This window comes from Arachis ipaensis, chromosome B10, assembly GCF_059453495.1.
Source record: "Arachis ipaensis isolate K30076 ecotype BB chromosome B10, ASM5945349v1, whole genome shotgun sequence".
Taxonomy (NCBI): domain Eukaryota; kingdom Viridiplantae; phylum Streptophyta; class Magnoliopsida; order Fabales; family Fabaceae; genus Arachis; species Arachis ipaensis.
Genome location: NC_142435.1, coordinates 120,070,394 through 120,093,958, shown reverse-complemented (window position 1 = coordinate 120,093,958; position 23,565 = coordinate 120,070,394). Strand labels below are relative to the sequence as shown.

Sequence of the window (23,565 nt, the reverse complement as noted above, 5' to 3'; positions counted from 1 at the left end):
CAGCAAATAGAAACAATAATAATCTGTAGACATTCTGATCCACTTCTTTATCACGTACTGTATCAGCAATTTGTAGGAACTGTGCCAGAAACTCAGTAGGTTCTTCATGTGGAAGACCAGAATACTGGCAATTTTGCTGCACTGTGATAATGAGCTGAGGATTTAGCTCAAAACTGCTTGCTTTGATGGGAGGTATACAGATGCTACTCCCATATGCAGCTGTAATGGGGTTAGCATATGACCCCAGAGTCCTTCTGAACTGTTCATTTTCACTTATGTCCATGATGGAAAAAAGGAAATTGATATGGATTGCAATTAAATTATATTTTTAAATTTTATTTTATTTTATTTTTGTTTTTTTAATTAAAAGTAACCGAAAAAAATAAAACAAAATAAATGGAAGATAAAATAAAACTTTCGAAAATTAGAAGAAAATAAAAGCAAATTGAAAACTAAATTAATTAATTGATTAAAAAGATATGATTGAAAATTATTTTAAAAAGATATGATTGAGAAGATATGATTGCAATTTATTTAAAAAAAAAAGATATGATTGAAAAGATATGATTGAAGAAATTAAAAAGATTTTATTTTTGAAAAAGATTTGAAAAGATCAATTTTTGAAATTAGAATTTTGACTTGACTAAAAAAAATAATATGATTTTGAAAATCTTTGACTAATTTAATGCAAAATTTTGAAATTTATGAGTAAAATAAGGAAAAGATATGTTTTTAATTTTTGAAGATTAATGAGGAAAGAGAAAAACAACAAAATGACACTAAACTTAGAAATTTTAGATCAAAACAAAGAGAACAAACAAGAAAACTTTGAATGTCAAGATGAACCCCAAGAACACTTTGAAGATCAAGATGAACACCAATAACAAATTTTTGAAAAATTTTTAAGTAAATAAAAGCACAAGGGACACCAAACTTAAAATTTTTAGAAAATCAAACACAAATTTTCGAAAATTTAAAGGAAAACATAAAGAAGACACCAAACTTAGAATTTTTAAAGATCAAGAAAGAACTAAGAACGTGCAAATTCAAAAACTTAAAAGAAAATAAAAGCATGCAATTGACACCAAACTTAAAATATGAAACTAACTCAAATAAAAGACTCAAATTTAGTGACTCTAAACCAACAAAAATAAATTATTCCTAATCTAAGCAACAAGATAAACCGTCAGTTATCCAAACTCGAACAATCCTCGGCAACAGCGCCAAAAACTTGGTGCATGAAATCACAATCACACTTTTGTAATTCCGCACAACTAACCAACAAGTGCACTGGGTCGTCCAAGTAATACCTTACGTGAGTAAGGATCGATTCCACGGAGATTGTCGGCTTGAAGCAAGCTATGGTTATCTTGTAACTCTTAGTCAGGATATCAATAATTCTGAGATTTAATTGTAAAAAATAAAAGAACATGAAATAAATACTTGTTATGCAGTAATGGAGAGCAGGTTGAGGTTTTGGAGATGATCTGTCATTTGAATCTCTGCTTTCCTACTGTCTTCTTCTTTATGCACGCAAGGCTCCTTCCATGGTAAGCTGTATGTTGGTGGATCACTGTTGTTAATGGCTACCATCCATCCTCTCAGTGAAAATGGTCCAAATGCGCTGTCACCGCACGGCTAATCATCTGTCGGTTCTCACTCATGCTGGAATAGGATCCATTGATAAACCACTATTTTATGGTTTATCTTGTGCTCAATTGAGTGGATTTTATCAACTCTTTACCCACTTATTCATACTATTTGCATGAGTTTACATTCTCCTTCCTGATTTTGTGCTATGATTAAAAATGTACTTCTTTGGCCTTATATTTGCTAATATTAATGCTCTCTTATTACCATTAGATGCCTTGATATGTGTGTTAAGTGATTTCAGAGTTTATAGGGCAGGAATGGCTTAGAGGATGGAAAGGAAGCATGCAAAAGTGGAAGGAATACAAGAAGTTGAAGGAATTGCAAAGCTGTCAGCCTGACCCTCTCGCACTAAAACGGTCATAACTTGAGTTACAGAGGTCCAAACGACGCGGTTCCAGTTGCGTTTTGGAAATCTAACGTCCGGGGCTTCGATTTGATATATAATAATATCATAGTTTCCCTGACGATAAGTGACACGAACACGTGCTCCACGCGGCCGCGTCGCAGTGACGAAAAATCAGTGTGTTTGAATTCGCAACCAGCGAATTCTGGGCTGTTTCTGACCCAGTTTCTGGCCCAGAAAATACAGATTAGAGGCTATAAAGTGGGGGAATGCATCTATTCAAAAAAAAGCTTTCATATTCACAATTATTAGGATTTAGATGTAGTTTTTAGAGAGAGAGGTTCTCTCATCTCTCTTAGGATTAGGATTTAGGATTTCTCTAGTTTTAGGAGTGACTCTCAATCCCAGGTTTAATGTTTTTCAATTTATATTTCTCTTCTACTTTTAGATACTCTAATACTTTTATTTGTTAATTACTTATGTTGTCTATTTGATTCATAAATCTTTCATGTTAGATTGAATTGCTTTTATTAATATAATTTGAGGTATTTCAGACTTATGATTGCTCTCTTTAATTTATTAATGCTCTTTGTTTATCCAAATTATTTTCATTCAAGTAGACTTTTTTTCCTTTTGGCTTTGGTTGAGTCATTGGAGACACTTGAGTTATCAAACTCATTGTTGATTGAAAATTGGATTTCTTCATTTCATTAATTCAAGTTCCAATAACTCTAGCCTTTCCCAAGGAAAGACTAGGACCTGAGGAATAAAAATTAATTCATCCACTTAACTTACCTTCATAGTTAGAGGTTAACAAAGTGGGAGAAAAATCCAATTCTCATTACAATTGATAAGGATAACCAGGATAGGACTTCCAGTTCTCATACCTTGCCAAGAGTTTATTTTATAGTTATTTATTTATTTTTATTGCTTTGAAAATATACATGTGCCCATTGCCCAAACTCCAGAACCCCAATTTACAAACTCATAACCAATAATAAGAACATACCTCCCTGCAATTTCTTGAGAAGACGACCCGAGGTTTAAATACTTCGGTTATCAATTTATTTAGGGGTTTGTTACTTGTGACAACCAAAAACGTTTGTACGAAGGGATTTCTGTTGGTTTAGAGACTATATCTACAACGCGACTGTTTTTAGAAAATTCTTTACCACCATAAAATCCTAACGACATCCATTGATACTTTTGCGTCTGTCACTACGCCCAGCACTTGCGAGTTTGAAGCTCGTCACAGTCATCCTGTCCCAGATCCTACTCAGAATACCACAGACAAGGTTTAGACGTTTCGGATCTCAAGAATGCTGCCAATTGATTCTAGCTTATACCACAAAGACTCTGATCTGAACCAGGAGGCTAAGAGATAATCACTCAGTCTAAGGTAGAATGGAGGTGGTTGTCAGGCACGCGTTCATAGGTTGAGAATGATGATGAGTGCCACAGATCATCACATTCATCAAGTTGAAGTACGAGTGAATATTGATGAGCAGATAATTTATACGTTTTCTGGACTTTACTATGAGTTTGTATGTTTTTCTGTGATTTCGGGTATTTTCTAGCTGAAATTGAGGGACTTGAGCAAAAATCAGATTCAGAGGTAGAAGAAGGACTACTGATGCTGTTGGATTCTGACCTCCCTAAACTCAATGTGGATTTTCTGGAGCTACAGAACTCAAAATGGTGCGCTTCCAATTTCTTTAGAAAGTAGACATCCAGGGCTTTCCAGCAATGTATAATAGTCCATACTTTTGCCGAGTTTAGACGATGTAAAAGGGCATTGAACGCCTGTTCTACGCTGCTGTCTGGAGTTAAACGCCAGAAACACGTCACAAACCAGAGTTGAACGCCAGAAATACGTTACAACCTGGCGTTCAACTCCAGAAAGAGCCTCTGCACGTGCAACATTCAAGCTCAGCCCAAGCACACACCAAGTGGGCCCCGGAAGTGGATTTATGCATCAATTACTTACTTCTGTAAACCCTAGTAACTAGTTTATTATAAATAGGACTTTTTACTATTGTATTAGACATCTTTGGATTATCTTTTGATCTTTGGATCATCTTTGGACGCCTAGTTCTTAGATCATGGGGGCTGGCCATTCGTCCATGCCTGGACCTTTCACTTATATATTTTTAACGGTAGAGTTTCTACACTCCATAGATTAAGGTGTGGAGCTCTGCTGTTCCTCAAAGATTAATGCAAAGTACTACTGTTTTTCTATTCAATTCAACTTATTCCGCTTCTAAGATATTCATTCGCACTTCAACTTGAATGTGATGAACGTGACAATCATCATCATTCCCTATGAACGCGTGCCTGACAACCACTTCCGTTCTACCTTAGATTGAATGAGTATCTCTTGGATCTCTTAGTTAGAATCTTTGTGGTATAAGCTAGATTGATGGCGGCATTCATGAGAGTCCGGAAAGTCTAAACCTTGTCTGTGGTATTCCGAGTAGGACTCTGGGATTGAATGACAGTGACGAACTACAAACTCGCGAGTGCTGGGCGTAGTGACAGACGCAAAAGGAGGGTGAATCCTATTCCAGCATGATCGAGAACCTCAGATGATTAGCCGTGCTGTGACAGAGCATTTGGACCATTTTCACAAGAGGATAGGATGCAGCCATTGACAAGGGTGATGCCTCCAGACGATTAGCCATGCAGTGACAGCGCATCGGACCATTTTCCAGAGAGGATTAAAAGTAGCCATTGACAATGGTGATGTCCTTACATAAAGCCAGCCATGGAAAGGAGTAAGATTGATTGGATGAAGACAGCAGAAAAGTAGAGGTTCAGAGGAACGAATGCATCTCTATACGCTTATCTGAAATTCTAACCAATGAATTACATAAGTATTTCTATCCTTAGTTTATGTTTATTTATTATTTATTTTCGAAAACTCCATAACTATTTGATATCCGCCTGACTGAGATTTACAAGGTGACCATAGCTTGCTTCATACCAACAATCTCCGTGGGATCGACCCTTACTCACGTAAGGTTTATTACTTGGATGACCCAGTGCACTTGCTGGTTAGTTGTATCGAAGTTGTGAATGAAAAACGATTTATTAAGACGTGCGTACAGAGTTTCTGGTGCCGTTGCCTGAGATCAGAATTTCGTGCACCAAGTTTTTGGCGCCGTTGCCGGGGATTGTTCAAGTTTGGACAACTGACGATTCATCTTGTTGCTTAGATTGGGTAATTTTCTTCTTATTTTCAAAAAGTTTTCAAAAAAATTTTTCAAAAATCTTTCAAAAATTTCTCCTTTGTTTTCGAAAAAAAAATTTTAAAATAAAAATGTTTTCAAAAATATATTTTTCTTCAGAATTTTTAAGAATGAATTCTAGTGTTTCATGAAGCATGTTGAAGCCTGGCTGGCTGTAAAGCCATGTCTAATTCTTCTGGGTAGGGAATGTCAGGCGTGTCATGTCTGAGTTACATACTAAAGCTTGGCTGGCTATTAAGCCATGCCTAACCCTTTGATTGGAGATATAGACTAAAGAGCATAAGATTCCTTATTTTTCTTTTTCAAAATGATTTTCGAAAAAATTAAAAGAAAATACAAAAAAAATCATAAAATCATAAAAATAAAAAAAAATATATTTCATGTTTCTTGTTTGAGTCTTGAGTCAAGTTGAAAGTTTGGTGTCAATTGCATATTCATCTTGCATTTTTCGAAAAATTCATGCATTCATAATGTTCTTCATGATCTTCAAGTTGTTCTTGGTAAGTCTTCTTGTTTGATCTTGATGTTTTCATGTTTTGTGTCTTTTCCTGTTTTTCATATGCATTCTTGCATTTATAGTGTCTATACATGAAAAATTTTTAAGTTTGGTGTCTTGCATGTTTTCTTTGCATTAAAAATTTTTCAAAATATGTTCTTGATGTTCATCTTGACATTCAAAGTGTTCTTGGTGTTCATCTTGACATTCATAGCATTCTTGCATGCATTCCTTGCTTTGATCCATAACTTTCATGCATTGCATCATTTTTCATGTTTTTCTCTCTCATCATTAAAAATTCAAAAATCAAAAAAATATCTTTCCCTCTTTTCTCTCATAAATTTTGAAAATTTGAGTTGACTTTTTCAAAACTTTTTAAAATCTAGTTGTTTTTATGAGTCAAATCAAATTTTCAATTTAAAAATCTTATCTTTTTCAAAATCTTTTTCAAAAATCAAATCTTTTTCATTTTTCTTATTTATTTTCAAAAATTATAAAAATATTTTTCAAAAATATTTTTCTTAATTTTATATCATAACTTTCGAAAATAACATCATCAATTAATGTTTTTATTCAAAAATTTCAAGTTTGTTACTTACTTGTTAAGAAAGATTCAAACTTTAAGTTCTAGAATCATATCTTGTGATTTCTTGTGAATCAAGTCATTAATTGTGATTTTAAAAATCAAATCTTTTTCAAAACTAATTTCAATCATATCTTTTCAAAAATATCTTATTATCTTACCTTTTTCAAAATCATATCTTTTTCAAAAATTTGATTTTTAAAATATCTTTTCTAACTTCTTATCTTCTCATCTTTTCAAAATTGATTTTCAAATTTGTTTCAACTAACTAACTAACTTTTTGTTTGATTCTTATCTTTTTCAAAACTACCTAACTAACTCCCTCTCTCTCTAATTTTCGAAAATATCCTCCCTCTTTTTCAAAATTTCTTTTTAATTAACTAATTATTTTAATTTTTTATTTTAATTTTCGAAAAATTACTAACCTTTTTCAAAAACTAATTTCGAAAATCACTAACTCTTTTTCAAAAATAATTTTCGAAAATTCTCCTTTTCTCTCACCCAAATTCGAACCCCCTCTTCCGTCTGTGTTCGAATTTTTTCTTCTTCTTTTCTTCTACTCACACAGGGACCTCTATACTGTGGTAAAAAGGATCCCTATTATTATTATTTTTCTGTTCCCTCTTTTTTATATGAGCAGGAGCAAAGACAAGAATATTCTTATTAAAGCAGATCCAAAACCTGAAAGGACTCTGAAAAGGAAACTAAGAGAAGCTAAAATACAACATTCCAGAGACAACCTTTCAGAAATTTTCGAACAAGAAGAGGAGATGGCAGCCGAAAATAATAATAATGCAAGGAGGATGCTTGGTGACTTTACTGCACCCAATTCCAATTTACATGGAAGAAGCATCTCCATTCCTGCCATTGGAGCAAATAATTTTGAGCTGAAACCTCAATTAGTTTCTCTGATGTAGCAGAACTGCAAGTTTCATGGACTTCCATCTGAAGATTCTTTTCAGTTCTTAACTGAATTCTTGCAGATATGTGATACTGTTAAGACTAATCGAGTAGATCCTGAAGTCTACAGGCTCATGCTTTTCCCTTTTGCTATAAGAGACAGAGCTAGAGTTTGGTTGGACTCTCAACCTAAGGATAGCCTGAACTCTTGGGATAAGCTGGTCAAGGCTTTCTTAGCCAAGTTCTTTCCTCCTCAAAAGCTGAGTAAGCTTAGAGTGGATGTTCAGACCTTCAGACAGAAAGAAGGTGAATCCCTCTATGAAGCTTGGGAGAGATACAAAGGACTGACCAAAAAGTGTCCTTCTGACATACTTCCAGAATGGACCATCTTGGATATATTCTATGATGGTCTGTCTAAATTAGCTAAGATGTCATTGGATACTTCTGCAGGTGGATTCATTCACCTAAAGAAAACACCTGCAGAAGCTCAAGAACTCATTGACATGGTTGCTAATAACCAGTTCATGTACACTTCTGAGAGGAATCCTGTGAGTAATGGGACGCCTATGAAGAAAGGAGTTCTTGAAATTGATACTCTGAATGCCTTACTAGCTCAGAATAAAATATTGACTCAGCAAGTCAATATGATTTCTCAGAGTCTGAATGGAATGCAAGCTGCATCCAACAATACTCAAGAGGCATCTTCTGAAGAAGAAGCTTATGATCCTGAAAACCCTGCAATAGCAGAGGTAAATTATATGGGTGAACCATATGGAAACACATATAATCCATCATGGAGAAATCACCCAAATCTCTCATGGAAGGATCAACAAAAGCCTCAACAAGGCTTTAATAATGGTGGAAGAAATAGGTTTAACAATAGTAAACCTTTTCCATCATCCACTCAGCAACAGACAGAGAACTCTGAACAAAATACCTCTAATTTAGCAAACTTAGTCTCTGATCTGTCCAAGGCCACTGTGAGTTTCATGAATGAAACAAGGTCATCCATTAGAAATTTGGAGGCACAAGTGAGCCAGCTGAGTAAAAGGATCACTGAAATCCCTCCTAGTACTCTCCCAAGTAATACAGAAGAGAATCCAAAAGGAGAGTGCAAGGCCATTGAATTAATTACCATGGCCGAACCTGTAAGGGAGGGAGAGGACGTGAATCCCAAGGAGGAAGACCTCCTGGGACGTCCAGTGATCAATAAGAAGTTTCCCTCTGAGGAACCAAAGGAATCTGAGGCTCAGCTAGAGACCATAGAGATTCCATTAAACCTCCTTATGCCATTCATGAGCTCTGATGAGTATTCATCTTCTGAAGAAAATGAGGATACCACTGAAGAGCAAGTTACCAAGTCTCTTGGTGCAAGCATGAAGCTGAATGCCAAATTATTTGGTATTGAGACTTGGGAAGATGAACCTCCCTTGTTCACCAATGAACTAAGTGATCTGGATCAACTGAGATTGCCTCAGAAGAAACAGGATCCTGGAAAGTTCGTAATACCTTGTACCATAGGCAACATAATCTTTGAAAAGGTTCTGTGTGACCTTGGTTCAGGGATAAACCTCATGCCCCTCTCTGTAATAGAGAAACTGGGAATCTATGGGGTACAAGCTGTTAAAATCTCATTAGAGATGGGAGACAATTCAAGAAAACAGGCCTATGGACAAGTAGAGGTTGAAGGCCTTTACATCCCTGCTGATTTCATAGTCCTGGATACCGGGAAGAATGATGATGAATCCATCATCCTTGGAAGACCCTTCCTAGCCACAGCAAGAGCTGTGATTGATGTTAACAAAGGTGAACTAGTCCTTCAATTGAATGAGGACTCCCTTGAGTTTAAAACTCAAGGACATCCTTCTGTAAACATGGAGAGGAAGCATAAAAAGCTTCTCTCAAAACAGAGTCAACCAGAGCCCCCACAGTCAAACTCTAAGTTTGGTGTTGGGAGGCCACAACCAAACTCTAAGTTTGGTGTTGGGAGGTCTCAACAATCCTCTGAACATCTGTGAGGCTCCATGAGAGCCCACTGTCAAGCTATTGACATTAAAGAAGCGCTTGTTGGGAGGCAACCCAATTTTTATTTATCTAATTTTATTTTTCTTGTTCTTTCATGTTTTATTAGGTTCATGATCATATGGAGTCACAAAATAAATAAAAAAATTGAAAACGGAATCAAAAACAGCAGAAGAAAAATCACACCCTGGGGGAAGACCTTATTGGCGTTTAAACGCCAGTAAGAAGCATCTGGCTGGCGTTCAACGCCAGAACAGAGCATGGTTCTGGCGCTGAATGCCCAAAATGGGCAGCATCTGGGCGTTTGAACGCCAGAATTGCACCCTGGAGAAGAGCTGGCGCTGAACGCCCAGAACAAGCATGGTTCTGGCGTTCAACGCCAGAAATGGGCAACAAATGGGCGTTCAACGCCCATAACAAGCACCAATCTGGCGCTGAACGCCCAGAGTTGTGTGCAAGGGCATTTTGCATGCCTAATTTGGTGCAAGGTTGTAAATCCTTGAACACCTCAGGATCTGTGGACTCCGCAGGATCACCTCAGGATCTGTAGACCCCACAGGATCCCCACCTACCTCCACTCACTTCTTCTCACCCCTCTTTCACACAATCCCATAAACACTCTTCCCCAAAACTCTTCACCAATCACCTTAATCTCTCTTCCCTATAACCACTTCACCACTCACATCCATCCACTCTTCCCCATAAACCTACTTCATAAACCCCACATACCTTCAAAATTCAAAATCAATTCCCCACCCAAAACCCACCCTTATGGCCGAACCTTACCCCTCTCCCTTCCCTATATAAAGCCCTCCATTCTACTTCATTTTCACACAACACAACCCTCTCTTCCCCTTCTTGGCCGAATACACCCCTCCCCCCTCTCCTCCATATTTTCTTCTTCTTCTTCCTCTATTTTTTCTTCTCTTGCTCGAGGGCGAGCAATATTCTAAGTTTGGTGTGGTAAAAGCATAAGCTTTTTGTTTTTCCATTACCATTGATGGCACCCAAGACCGAAGAATCCTCTAGAAAAGGAAAAGGGAAGACAAAAGCTTCCACCTCCGAGTCATGGGAGATGGAAAGATTCATCTCCAAAGCTCATCAAGACCACTTCTATGATGTTGTGGTCAAGAAGAAGGTGATCCCCGATGTCCCTTTCAAGCTCAAGAAGAATGAGTATCCGGAGATCCGACATGAAATCCAAAGAAGAGGTTGGAAAGTTCTAACAAACCCCATCCAACAAGTCGGCATCCTAATGGTTCAAGAGTTCTATGCCAATGCATGGATCACTAGGAACCATGATCAAAGTAAGAACCCGGATCCAAAGAATTATCTCACCATGGTTCGGGGGAAAATACTTAGATTTTAGTCCGAAAAATGTGAGGTTGGCGTTTGACTTGCCTATGATGCAAGGAGATGCACGCCCCTACACTGGAAGGGTCAACTTTGATAAAAGGTTGGACCAAGTCCTCATGGACATATGTGTGGAAGGAGCTCAATGGAAGATTGACTCAAAAGGCAAACCGGTTCAACTAAGAAGACTGGACCTTAAGCCTATAGCTAGAGGATGGTTAGAATTCATTCAACGCTCAATCATTCCCACTAGCAACCGGTCTGAAGTTACTATAGACTGGGCCATCATGATCCATAGCATCATGATTGGAGAAGAGGTGGAGGTTCGTGAGATTATACCTCAACAATTCTACAAGGTGGCTGACAAGTCCTCCACTATGGCAAGGTTAGCCTTTCCTCACCTCATTTGCCATCTATGTTACTCAGTTGGAGCTTTCATAGAAGGAGACATTCCCATTGAGGAAGAGAAGCCCATCACTAAGAAAAGGATGGAGCAAGCAAGAGAGCCCATTCATGGATCTCAAGAGACGCATGAAGCTCACCACCATGAGATCCCGGAGATGCCTCAAATGCATCTTCCTCCACAAAACTATTGGAAGCAAATCAACACCTCCCTAGGAGAATTAAGTTCCAACATGGGACAATTAAGGGTGGAACATCAAGAGCACTCCATCATCCTTCGTGAAATTAGAGAAGATCAAAAAGCAATGAGGGAGGAGCAACAAAGACAAGGAAGAGACATAGAAGAGCTCAAGGACATCATTGGTTCCTCAAGAAGGAAACGCCACCATCACTAAGGTGGACTCATTCCTTGTTCTTAATTTCTCTGTTTTTCGTTTTCTATGTTAAGTGCTTATCCATGTTTGTGTCTTCATTACATGATCATTAGTATTTAGTAACTATGTCTTAAAGTTATGAATGTCCTATGAATCCATCACCTCTCTTAAATGAAAAATATTTTAATTCAAAAGAACAAGAAGTACATGAGTTTTGAATTTATTCTTGAACTTGGTTTAATTATATTGATGTGGTGACAGTGCTTCTTGTTTTCTGAATGAATGCTTGAACAGTGCATATGTCTTTTGAAGTTGTTGTTTAAGAATGTTAAATATGTTGGCTCTTAAAAGAATGATGATAAGGAGACATGTTATTTGATAATCTGAAAAATCATAAAAATGATTCTTGAAGCAAGAAAAAGCAGCAAAAAAACAAAGCTTGCAGAAAAAAAATAGCGAAAAAATAGAAAAAAAAAAAGAGAAAAAGCAAGCAGAAAAAGCCAAAAGCTCTTAAAACCAAGAGGCAAGAGCAAAAAGCCAATAACCCTTAAAACCAAAAGGCAAGGGTAAATAAAAAGGATCCCAAGGCTTTGAGCATCAGTGGATAGGAGGGCCTAAAGGAATAAAATCCTAGCCTAAGCGGCTAAACCAAGCTGTCCCTAACCATGTGCTTGTGGCGTGAAGGTGTCAAGTGAAAACTTGAGACTGAGCGGTTAAAGTCAAGGTCCAAAGCAAAAGAAGAGTGTGCTTAAGAACCCTGGACACCTCTAATTGGGGACTTTAGCAAAGCTGAGTCACAATCTGAAAAGGTTCACCCAATTATGTGTCTGTGGCATTTATGTATCCGGTGGTAATACTGGAAAACAAAGTGCTTAGGGCCACGGCCAAGACTCATAAAATAGCTGTGTTCAAGAATCATCATATTGAACTAGGAGAATCAATAACACTATCTGAACTCTGAGTTCCTATAGATGCCAATCATTCTGAACTTCAATGGATAAAGTGAGATGCCAAAACTATTCATGAGGCAAAAAGCTACAAGTCCCGCTCATTTAATTGGAGCTATGTTTCATTGATAGTTTGAAATTTATAGTATATTCTCTTCTCTTTATCCTATTTGATTTTCAGTTGCTTGGGGACAAGCAACAATTTAAGTTTGGTGTTGTGATGAGCGGATAATTTATACGCTTTTTGGCATTGTTTTTAGTATGTTTTTAGTTGAATCTAGTTACTTTTAGGGATGTTTTCATTAGTTTTTATCTTAAATTCACATTTCTGGACTTTACTATGAGTTTGTGTATTTTTCTGTGATTTCAGGTATTTTCTGGCTGAAATTGAGGGACTTGAGCAAAAATCAGATTCAGAGATAGAAGAAGGACTGCTGATGCTGTTGGATTCTGACCTCCCTGCACTCAATGTGGATTTTCTGGAGCTACAGAACTCAAAATGGCGCGCTTCCAATTTCTTTAGAAAGTAGACATCCAGGGCTTTCCAGCAATGTATAATAGTCCATACTTTTGCCGAGTTTAGACGACGTAAAAGGGCATTGAACGCCTGTTCTACGCTGCTGTCTGGAGTTAAACGCCAGAAACACGTCACAAACCAGAGTTGAACGCCAGAAATACGTTACAACCTGGCGTTCAACTCCAGAAAGAGCCTCTGCACGTGCAACATTCAAGCTCAGCCCAAGCACACACCAAGTGGGCCCCGGAAGTGGATTTATGCATCAATTACTTACTTCTGTAAACCCTAGTAACTAGTTTATTATAAATAGGACTTTTTACTATTGTATTAGACATCTTTGGATTATCTTTTGATCTTTGGATCATCTTTGGATGCCTAGTTCTTAGATCATGGGGGCTGGCCATTCGTCCATGCCTGGACCTTTCACTTATATATTTTTAACGGTAGAGTTTCTACACTCCATAGATTAAGGTGTGGAGCTCTGCTGTTCCTCAAAGATTAATGCAAAGTACTACTGTTTTTCTATTCAATTCAACTTATTCCGCTTCTAAGATATTCATTCGCACTTCAACTTGAATGTGATGAACGTGACAATCATCATCATTCCCTATGAACGCGTGCCTGACAACCACTTCCGTTCTACCTTAGATTGAATGAGTATCTCTTGGATCTCTTAGTTAGAATCTTTGTGGTATAAGCTAGATTGATGGCGGCATTCATGAGAGTCCGGAAAGTCTAAACCTTGTCTGTGGTATTCCGAGTAGGACTCTGGGATTGAATGACAGTGACGAACTACAAACTCGCGAGTGCTGGGCGTAGTGACAGACGCAAAAGGAGGGTGAATCCTATTCCAGCATGATCGAGAACCTCAGATGATTAGCCGTGCTGTGACAGAGCATTTGGACCATTTTCACAAGAGGATAGGATGCAGCCATTGACAAGGGTGATGCCTCCAGACAATTAGCCATGCAGTGACAGCACATCGGACCATTTTCCAGAGAGGATTAAAAGTAGCCATTGACAACGGTGATGTCCTTACATAAAGCCAGCCATGGAAAGGAGTAAGATTGATTGGATGAAGACAGCAGGAAAGCAGAGGTTCAGAGGAACGAATGCATCTCTATACGCTTATCTAAAATTCTAACCAATGAATTACATAAGTATTTCTATCCTTAGTTTATGTTTATTTATTATTTATTTTTGAAAACTCCATAACTATTTGATATCCGCCTGACTGAGATTTACAAGGTGACCATAGCTTGCTTCATACCAACAATCTCCGTGGGATCGACCCTTACTCACGAAAGGTTTATTACTTGGACGACCCAGTGCACTTGCTGGTTAGTTGTATCGAAGTTGTGAATGAAAAACGATTTATTAAGACATGCGTACAGAGTTTCTGGCGTCGTTGCCTGAGATCACAATTTCGTGCACCAAATATCTTAGAATAGAAGCAAGCGTGATTGAATGGAAAACTGTAGTAATTGTATTAATTCATCAAAACACAGCAGAGCTCCTCACCCCAACCATGGGGTTTAGAGACTCATGTCGTAGAAGATACAATATGAAACATGTAGAGTGTCATGAGGTACAAGATGAATCACTAAAAGTAGTTTTTATAATAAACTAGTGACCTAGGGTTACAGAAAATGAGTAAGCTAGAATAGTTAGTGTAAAAATCCACTTCCGGGGCCCACTTGGTGTGTGCTTGGGCTGAGCATTAAAGCTTTCACATGTAGAGACCTTTCTTGGAGTTAAACGCCAGCTTTTGTGCCAGTTTGGGCGTTTAACTCCAGCTTTCATGCCAGTTCAGGCATTTTGACACCAGAATTTCTATGCTGACTTGGAACGTCGGTTTGGGCCATCAAATCTTGCGCAAAGTATGGACTATTATATATTGCTGGAAAGTCCGGGATGTCTACTTTCCAACGCAATGAAGAGCGCGCTAATTGGGCTTCTGTAGCTCTAGAAAATCTACTTCGAGTGCAGGGAGGTCAGAATCCAACAGCATCTGCAGTCCTTTTTCAGTCTCTGAATCAGATTTTTGCTTAGGTCCCTCAATTTCAGCCAGAAAATACCTGAAATCACAAAAAAACACACAAACTCATAGTAAAGTCCAGAAATGTGATTTTTGAATAAAAACATAATAAAAACTAACTAAAATATACTAAAAACAATGCCAAAAAGCGTATAAATTATCTGCTCATCACTAACCCAAAACATCTCCGATAAAGTCAAAAACAAACCATATCAAAACAGCTCGGACAAGCATGACACAGAGCAATACAAGCAACAAAAGGAAACCCCAGGACCCACACTAAAAGATCCAGGGGCACCTTTTGGAGGCAAGTAATGGAACAAGGATTCAGAAAAACCTACAAGCTCACATACATCCTAACATAAATACAATAAACCTCTCTTTTGTGATCTGCAACTAAAGCGACACTCCGAAAAGAAAGCTGCGAGCCACAAATTGAGCAAAGTCATCAAAATAAACTACCTTTCAGACTCGCCATCCCAGTTTCAATCGACAAACAAAGCTACTAAGCAACAAAATATCATCAAAGACGCAACCTTGTCCTTAGAGAAATAAAATCCCCCCAAATGAAGTAAAGTCAAAACAAGCACCGATCTTCTCTTACAAAAGTTCAGCAGCAAGAAAAAGATACCAATAGGGCAAAAAATCAAGGGGCAATCTTTGCAGAAGTAAACAAATGCAGTTTTTGAGTATCAAAAAATAACCAGAAGCAAGCAGCAAAACATGCAAAGCCCTAAAAAGCCTCTACAAAAGTACTAGGAGTACGTATAAAGACAAAAAGGAGGCCAAAAAATACATCACAGTGATGAACAAACACAAAGACCACAGAAAGGTTCAAGCTTTTCAACATATATTCAGAATCAAAGTTTTACCAGAAAATAGATGAGAACAAGAAAGTAAGAAAAAATCAACCTGGAAAAAGCAAAAAGCCTCGAGAGAAAGTTGAAGAGAAGAGCAGAATCTGGAATCGTCCTTCCACAGCTAGGAGGAAACAATAACCAAGCAATGTCGCAAGGAAAGAGGCGAAAGCTACAAACCCCAGGCGAAAACAGAAAGAGAGAAAGAACAGGGAGGTTACGGAGAAAAGAAACCGTTTTTCTGAAATGTGAAATTCAAAATAAAGAGGCTAAGAGAAACGGGGCAATTAAAACCAATTAATGAGGGCATTAAACCCTCGCACGTTCCCAAGAACAGAGAGCTAATACAAAAGCGTGTGCTTTCAGAAGAAAACATTCCACATTCAAAAAGGAAGATTCTACAAAGAAAAGAAGTCGACAAATGCTCGAGTTCGGCTTCACCCGAGAAGGATCGAGGTCCTAAGACTAAGACTCGATCTCAAAAAAAAGAAAGACCGAGCTCGAGCAGGGGCACTGTTCATACCCAGGATCGAGCTGTCCAACCCGGGATGTTAGCAACAAGACGACCGACCTCTTCATGTCCGACTATCCGACCTCTTCTCAAAAGAGATCGGCCAAATTGCCAGGAAAGCCCAGTAAAGGGCCCAAATAGAGGAACACGACCAATATCCAAAGGCAGTACAAGCCTATAGAGATAAAGGCGGTTCCTTTTAAGATAAGCTGACCTCACCCAAAGATAAGATAAGATAAGATAAGATAACTAACTTATCTTACCTAAAAAGGTCAGCCCACGACCATTATAAATACAATGGAGCACCCAGGTATAACTCATACTCTGATTTTACTAAAAAACTGCTTAATACCCTTGCTAACTTAAGCATCGGAGTCCCTTGCAGGTACCCCCCCACCCTCCGGTGGTGAAGGATCAGCAGTGCAGCCAAGTTCAACAAGTCGGATACAATAGCTCCGGCCTCCACTCACAGCCAGATACATCATCTCCGACCATCACAGAAGATCTCGTCCGAGATCGACCTACAGTTTCAGGTAACCCTCAGAACAACGCCCTTGCTCTTCTTGTTCCCTAAGCAGTTTGCAGAGCATGCTGTTTTGATTTTGCTGTTCTTCCTTCAGTTGATCTATAGTTTCTTACAACTTGGTGATAGATGCTTCTAGGCGCCTCCAGTATTCAATTTGAGGGATTTCTGGGAGGAACTCCTGTGCTCTCCTCTTGATGGGGTCTCCCTGCACTTGTTGTCCTTCTATTGACTTTTTGGTGATTGGTTGTTCAACTGAGATATACTCATCTACTCCCATCTTTACCCCAGCGTCTTTACATAGCAGAGAGATTAAGCTTGGATAAGCCAATCTGGCATCTTTGGGGTTCTTGTTTGCAATTGTGTAAAGCTCACAAGAAATCAGCTGATGAACTTCCACTTCTTTTCCCAACATAATGCAATGAATCATCATTTCTCTTTTAATGGTGACTTCAGAGCGGTTGTTGGTGGGCAGTATAGAACGCCCAATGAAGTCCAGCTAGCCTCTGGCGACTGGTTTGAGATCTCCTCTCTTGAGTTGGTTTGGGACATCCTTTGTGTTGGTTGTCCATTTGGTTCCAGGGAGGCATATGTCCTCTAGAATTTTGTCCAAGCTCTTATTTGGTCTCATCATTCTCCTATTAAAGGAGTCCAGGTCATCTTGCAGTTGAGGCAGCTTGAAGATCTCTCTTATTTTGTCAGGGTGGAGGTGAACAATCTTCCCTCTAACCAGAGTTCGATAGTCATAGAATGCGGTTCCAGCTATTCTCTGCCTGTCTGTCTGCCACAGATTAGAGTAGAATTCCTGAACCATGTTTCTTCCCACCTTTGTCTCAGGATTAGCTAGGATTTCCCAGCTCCTGTTTTGAATTTGCTCTTGGATCTCTGGATATTCGTCTTCCTTCAGATCGAATTTAACTTCCGGGATCACTGACCTTAGACCCATTATTTTGTAGTAATGGTCTGAATGTTCTTTGGTTAAGAACTTCCCTTGATTTCAAAGTGGTTTTGAAATATTCTCTTTCTTGCCTCTTGTGGTGGTTTGTTTTCCCTTAGGAGCCATGATCTTGGTGGGTGTTGGCTTAGTGATCACGGATAAACACACCAAACTTAAAGGTTTGCTTGTCCTCAAGAAAAATAAAGGAAAGGAGAGGGATATAGGGAGAACCAAGTTCGAATTGTGGAGGAGAGGAGGGAAGCCGAACGAGGATTTAAAGGGAATGGGGGGTGGGTTTTCGAAAATTTTTGAAAAAGATATGATAGAAAATGTGATTTGTAAAAGATAAGTATGATAGGAAAAAAGATGTAATTTAAGATTGAAAAGATATGAAAGATATTTGAAAAAGATAGATTTGTTTTAAAAAAAAAAGATATTGTGAAGATTTGAAAAAGATATTGATGAGTTGAAAAGATTTGAAAAAGATAGATTTGTTTTGAAAAAGATTTGAAAAGAAGTTGAAGAAGAATTGAGAAAGATTTAATTTTAGGATTAAGATATTTTTAATATTTTTGGAAAAGAATTTGAAAAATGAAAGTATGGGAACATGTTTATGCAAGAAAGTATGGATGGAAATATGAAAATTTAAAAAAAAAATCAAGTTGGGAACAAAAACTTCCTCCCCTCCACAATCATGGCGTTAAACGCCCAACTGCTGCTTGTTTTGGGCGTTTAACGCCCATCTGTCGCCTCTTTTGGGCGTTTAACGCCCAGCTGTTGCTTCTGGCTAGCGTTAAACGCCAAAAATCTTTCGTCACTGGGCATTTTTCTGAACGCCCAGGATGCTGCAAGTTTGGCATTAAACGCCCAGTAGACGCTTCTTTTGGACGTTTAACGCCCAATTGTACCTCTTACTAGCGTTTTCTTGCCAGTGAGCTCCTTTTGCCTGTTTTGTACTCTGAATCCTTCTGTAACTCTGTGAACTTATGCAATTGATACTTTACCTTGAAGATTATTTATATTAAACTCGTATAATTATTATTTGAATAACAAATAAGCTTTACAAATGGCTGGGTTGCCTCTCAGCAAGCGCTTCTTTATTGTCTTTAGCTGGACCTTGCTGAGCTTTTAATCTAGCCTCAGCTTTGAGCATTCTTGCTCAACATTGCCTTCAAGATAATGCTTGATTCTTTGTCCATTAATAATAAATTTCTTATTAGAATCAATGTCTTAAAGCTCCACATATCCATATGGTGACACACTTGTAATCACATGTGGTCCCTTCCACCGGGATTTCAGTTTTCCGGGGAATAATCTGAGTCTGGAGTTGAACAACAGAACCTTTTGTCCTGGTTCAAAGACTCTGGGTGACAGTTTCTTATCATGCCACCTTTTTGCTTTCTCTTTGTAAATCTTAGCATTTTCGAAAGCATTGAGTATGAATTCCTCTAGCTCATTCAGCTGGAGCAATCTTTTCTCTCCAGCTAACTTGGCATCAAAGTTTAGGAATCTGGTTGCCCAGTTGGCCTTATGTTCCAGTTCCACGGGCAAATGACAGGCCTTACCATACACAAGCTGGTATGGCGAGGTCCCTATAGGAGTCTTGAATGCTGTTCTGTATGCCCACAGGGCCTCATCCAAGCTTCTTGCCCAATCCCTTCTACGGGTAATTACAGTCTGTTCCAGGATTCTTTTTAGTTCTCTATTAGAGACTTCAGCCTGCCCATTTGTCTGTGGGTGATATGGAGTTGCTACTTTGTGGCTAATTCCATATCAAACCATAGCAGAGTAGAGCTGTTTATTGCAGAAGTGAGTGCTCCCATCACTGATTAGTGCTCTAGGGATACCAAACCTGCTGAAGATATGTTTCTGGAGGAACTTCAGCACTGTCTTAGTATCATTAGTGGGTGTTGCAATTGCCTCTACCCATTTAGATACATAGTCTACTGCCATCAGAATATATGTGTTTGAGTATGATGGTGGGAAAGGCCCCATGAAGTCAATACCCCATACATCAAACAACTCAATCTCCAAGATTCCTTGTTGAGGTATGGCGTAACCATGAGGCAGATTACCAGCCCTCTGGCAACTATCACAGTTACGTACAAACTCTCGGGAATCTCTATAGATGATAGGCCAGTAGAAGCCACATTGGAGGACCTTGGTGGCTGTTCGCTCACCTCCGAAATGGCCTCCATATTGTGACCCATGGCAATGCCATAAGATATTCTGTGCTTCTTCTCTAGGCACACACCTACGGATTATTCCGTCTGCACATCTCTTAAAGAGATAGGGTCATCCCACAAGTAGTACTTTGCATCAGTAATTAATTTTTTCTTTTGTTGCCTGCTGTACTCCTTGGGTGTGAATCTTGCAGCTTTATAGTTTGCAATGTCTACAAACCATGGTGTTTTCTGAATGGCAAACAGTTGCTCATCCGGAAAGGTTTCAGAGATCTCAATAGAGGGAAAGGACGTCCCTTCTACTGGCTCTATCCGGGACAGATGATCAGCCACTTGGTTCTCTGTCCCTTTTCTGTCTCTTATTTCTATATCAAACTCTTGTAGAAGCAACACCCATCTTATGAGCCTGGGTTTTGAATCCTGCTTTGTGAGTAGATATTTAAGAGCAGCATGGTTAGTGTACACAATCACTTTTGATCCTACTAAGTATGATCTAAACTTGTCAATGGCATAAATCACTACAAGCAATTCTTTTTCTGTGGTTGTGTAATTTTTCTGGGCATCATTTAAAATACGGCTAGCATAATAAATGACATGCAGAAGCTTGTTATGCCTCTATCCCAGTACTGCACCAATGGCATGGTCACTGGCATCACACATTAGTTCAAATGGTAATGTCCAGTCTGGTGCAGAAATAACTGGTGTTGTGACCAGCTTAGCTTTCAAAGTTTCAAACGCCTGCAGACACTCTATGTCAAACACAAATGGCGTGTCAGCAGCTAGCAGATTGCTCAGAGGTTTTGCAATTTTTAAAAAATCCTTTATAAACCTCCTATAGAATCATGCATGCCCCAGAAAGCTTCTGATTGCCTTAACATTGGCAGGTGGTGGTAATTTTTTAATTACTTCCACTTTAGCTTGATCCACCTCTATTCCCTTGTTTGAAATTTTATGCCCAAGGACAATTCCTTCAGTCACCATAAAGTGACATTTTTCCCAGTTTAAAACTAGGTTAGTCTCTTGGCATCTTTTCAGAACAAGTGCTAAATGGTCAAGGCAGGAACTGAATGAGTCTCCAAATACTGAAAAGTCATCCATGAAGACTTCCAGAAATTTCTCTACCATATCAGAGAAGATAGAGAGCATGCATCTCTGAAAGGTTATAGGTGCATTGCACAGTCCAAAAGGTATCATTCTCTAGGCAAACACTCCAGAAGGACATGTGAATGCTATTTTCTCTTGGTCCTGAGGATCCACTACAATTTGGTTATAACCTGAATAGCCATCCAAAAAGCAATAGTATTCATGACCTGCTAGTCTTTCTAGCATCTGGTCTATGAATGGTAAAGGAAAGTGATCCTTTCTGGTGGCTGTATTGAGCCTTCTGTAATCAATAGACATACGCCACCCTGTAACTGTTCTTGTAGGAACCAGTTCATTTTTTTTTCATTATGAACCACTGTCATGCCTCCCTTCTTGGGGACAACTTGGACAGGGCTCACCCAGAGGCTATCAGAAATAGGATAAATAATTCCAGCCTCCAGTAACATGGTGACCTCTTTCTGCACCACCTCCTTCATGGCTGGATTTAGCCGCCTCTGTGGTTGCACCACTGGCTTAGCATCGTCCTCCAATAGGATCTTGTGCATGCATCTTGCTGGGCTGATGCCCTTAAGATCACTTATGGACCACCCAAGAGCTGCCTTGTGTGTCTTTAGCACTTGAAGTAGTGCTTTCTCTTCCTGTGGATTTAAAGCAGAGCTTATGATCACTGGAAAAGTGTTACCTTCTCCCAGAAATGCATATTTCAGGGATGGTGGTAATGCTTTGAGCTCGGATTTAGGAGGTTTTTCCTCTTCCTGAGGAATTTTCAGAGGCTCTTTTATTTCCTCTGAATCCTCCAGATCAGGCTGGACATCTATAAAAGATGTTTTCTAGCTCTGATTCGAGACTCTCAACCATGTTGATCTCCTCCACCAAAGAGTCAATAAGATCAACTTTCATGCAGTCTTTTGGTGTGTCTGGATGTTGTATGGCTTTGACAGCATTTAACTTAAACAGATCCTCATTGACTCTCAGGGTTACTTCCCATTTTGGACATCAATGAGAGTTCGTCCAGTTGCTATAAAAGTCTTCCTAGAATGAGAGTAGCACTCTTGTGCTCCTCCATTTCCAGCACTACAAAGTCAGTGGGAAAGGCGAATGGCCCAACCCTGACAATCATGTCTTCAATCATGCCTGATGGGTATTTAATGGAGCCATCAGCAAGTTGGAGACATATCCGGATTGGTTTGACTTCTTCAGTTAAACCAAGCCTTCTAATAGTGGATGCAAGTATTAGGTTGATGCTTGCCCCAAGATCACATAAAGCTGTCTTGGTGCAATTACCCTCTAATATGCATGGTATTATAAAGCTCCCGGGATCTTTAAGCTTTTCTGGGAAGCTTTTCAGAATGACTGCACTGCATTCTTCAGTGAGGAGAACTCTTTCAGTTTCTCTCCAATCCTTCTTATGACTCAAGATCTCTTTCATGAACTTGGCATAAGAGGGTATTTGCTCAAATGCCTCTGCAAACGGAATCTTTATTTCAAGAGTCCTGAGATAGTCTGCAAAGCGAGCAAATTGCTTATCCTGCTCCTCTTGGCGGAGTTTTTGAGGATAAGGCATTTTGGCTTTGTATTCCTCAACCTTAGTTGCTGCAGGTTTATTTCCTACAGAGGTGGTTAGAGAAGCCTTTTTAGAGGGGTTGCTATCAGTACTTATGTGTGTCTGATCCCTCACTGGCATTTGAAAGCCAGGGTTAGAAGCTGGATTGGCGTTGGACGCCAACTTCTTACCTGTTTCTGGTGTTTGAACGCCAGAACTGAGCTTCCATTGGGCGTTTGACGCCAGCTCCTTGCCTGTTTCTGGCATTTGAACGCCAGAACTGCGCGTGGGTTGGGCGTTTAACGCCAGCTTTACATCCTTTTCTGGCGTTTGAGCGCCAGAGTTATTCCTCTCTGGGCTCTTACTGTCCTCAGAGGGATTTTGGATAATATTTTGCTCATCCTCTGTCAGTTATTCTTTTCTTGGCTTTCTGCTGCTCTGAAGTGAGGTATTTAATGTTTTCCCACTTCTTAATTGAACTGCCTGGCATTCTTCTGTTATCTGCTTTGATAATTGTTGTTTTGTCTGATTCAATTATGCTTCCATATTTTTATTAGCATCTTTAGTGTCTTGTAGCATCTCCTTGAATTCTGCTAGCTGTTTTGTTAGAAAACACAATTGTTGATTGAGTTCAGCAACTTGTTCTGGAGGACCAAGTTCAGTAGATACTGCTTCGGCTTCTTCTTTTATGGAGGACCCACTACTTATGTACAGATGCTGATTTCTAGCAACTATATCAATAAGCTCTTGAGCCTCTTCAATAGTTTTTCTGATGTGTATAGATCCACCAGCTGAGTGGTCTAGAGATACCTGAGCTTTCTCTGTAAGCCCATAGTAGAAGATGTCTAATTGCACCCACTCTGAAAACATTTCAGAGGGGCATTTCCTTAGCATCCCTCTGTACCTCTCCTAGGCATTATAAAGGGATTCATCATCCTCTTGTTTAAAGCCTTGGATGTCCAGCCTTAGCCGTGTCATCCTTTTTGGAGGGAAATATTGATTCAGAAATTTGTCTGATAACTATGTCCATG

The 23,565-nt window shown here is 39.0% G+C and overlaps 1 non-coding gene across 1 annotated transcript; it reads right to left on the bottom strand.

Moving 5' to 3' along the window:
• Positions 1-7,489: 7,489 nt before the first annotated feature.
• LOC148581492 (small nucleolar RNA R71) lies at positions 7,490-7,593 on the bottom strand. The gene has a single exon (XR_015893943.1). It is a non-coding gene; the product is annotated as a small nucleolar RNA R71 (small nucleolar RNA).
• Positions 7,594-23,565: the final 15,972 nt, after the last annotated feature.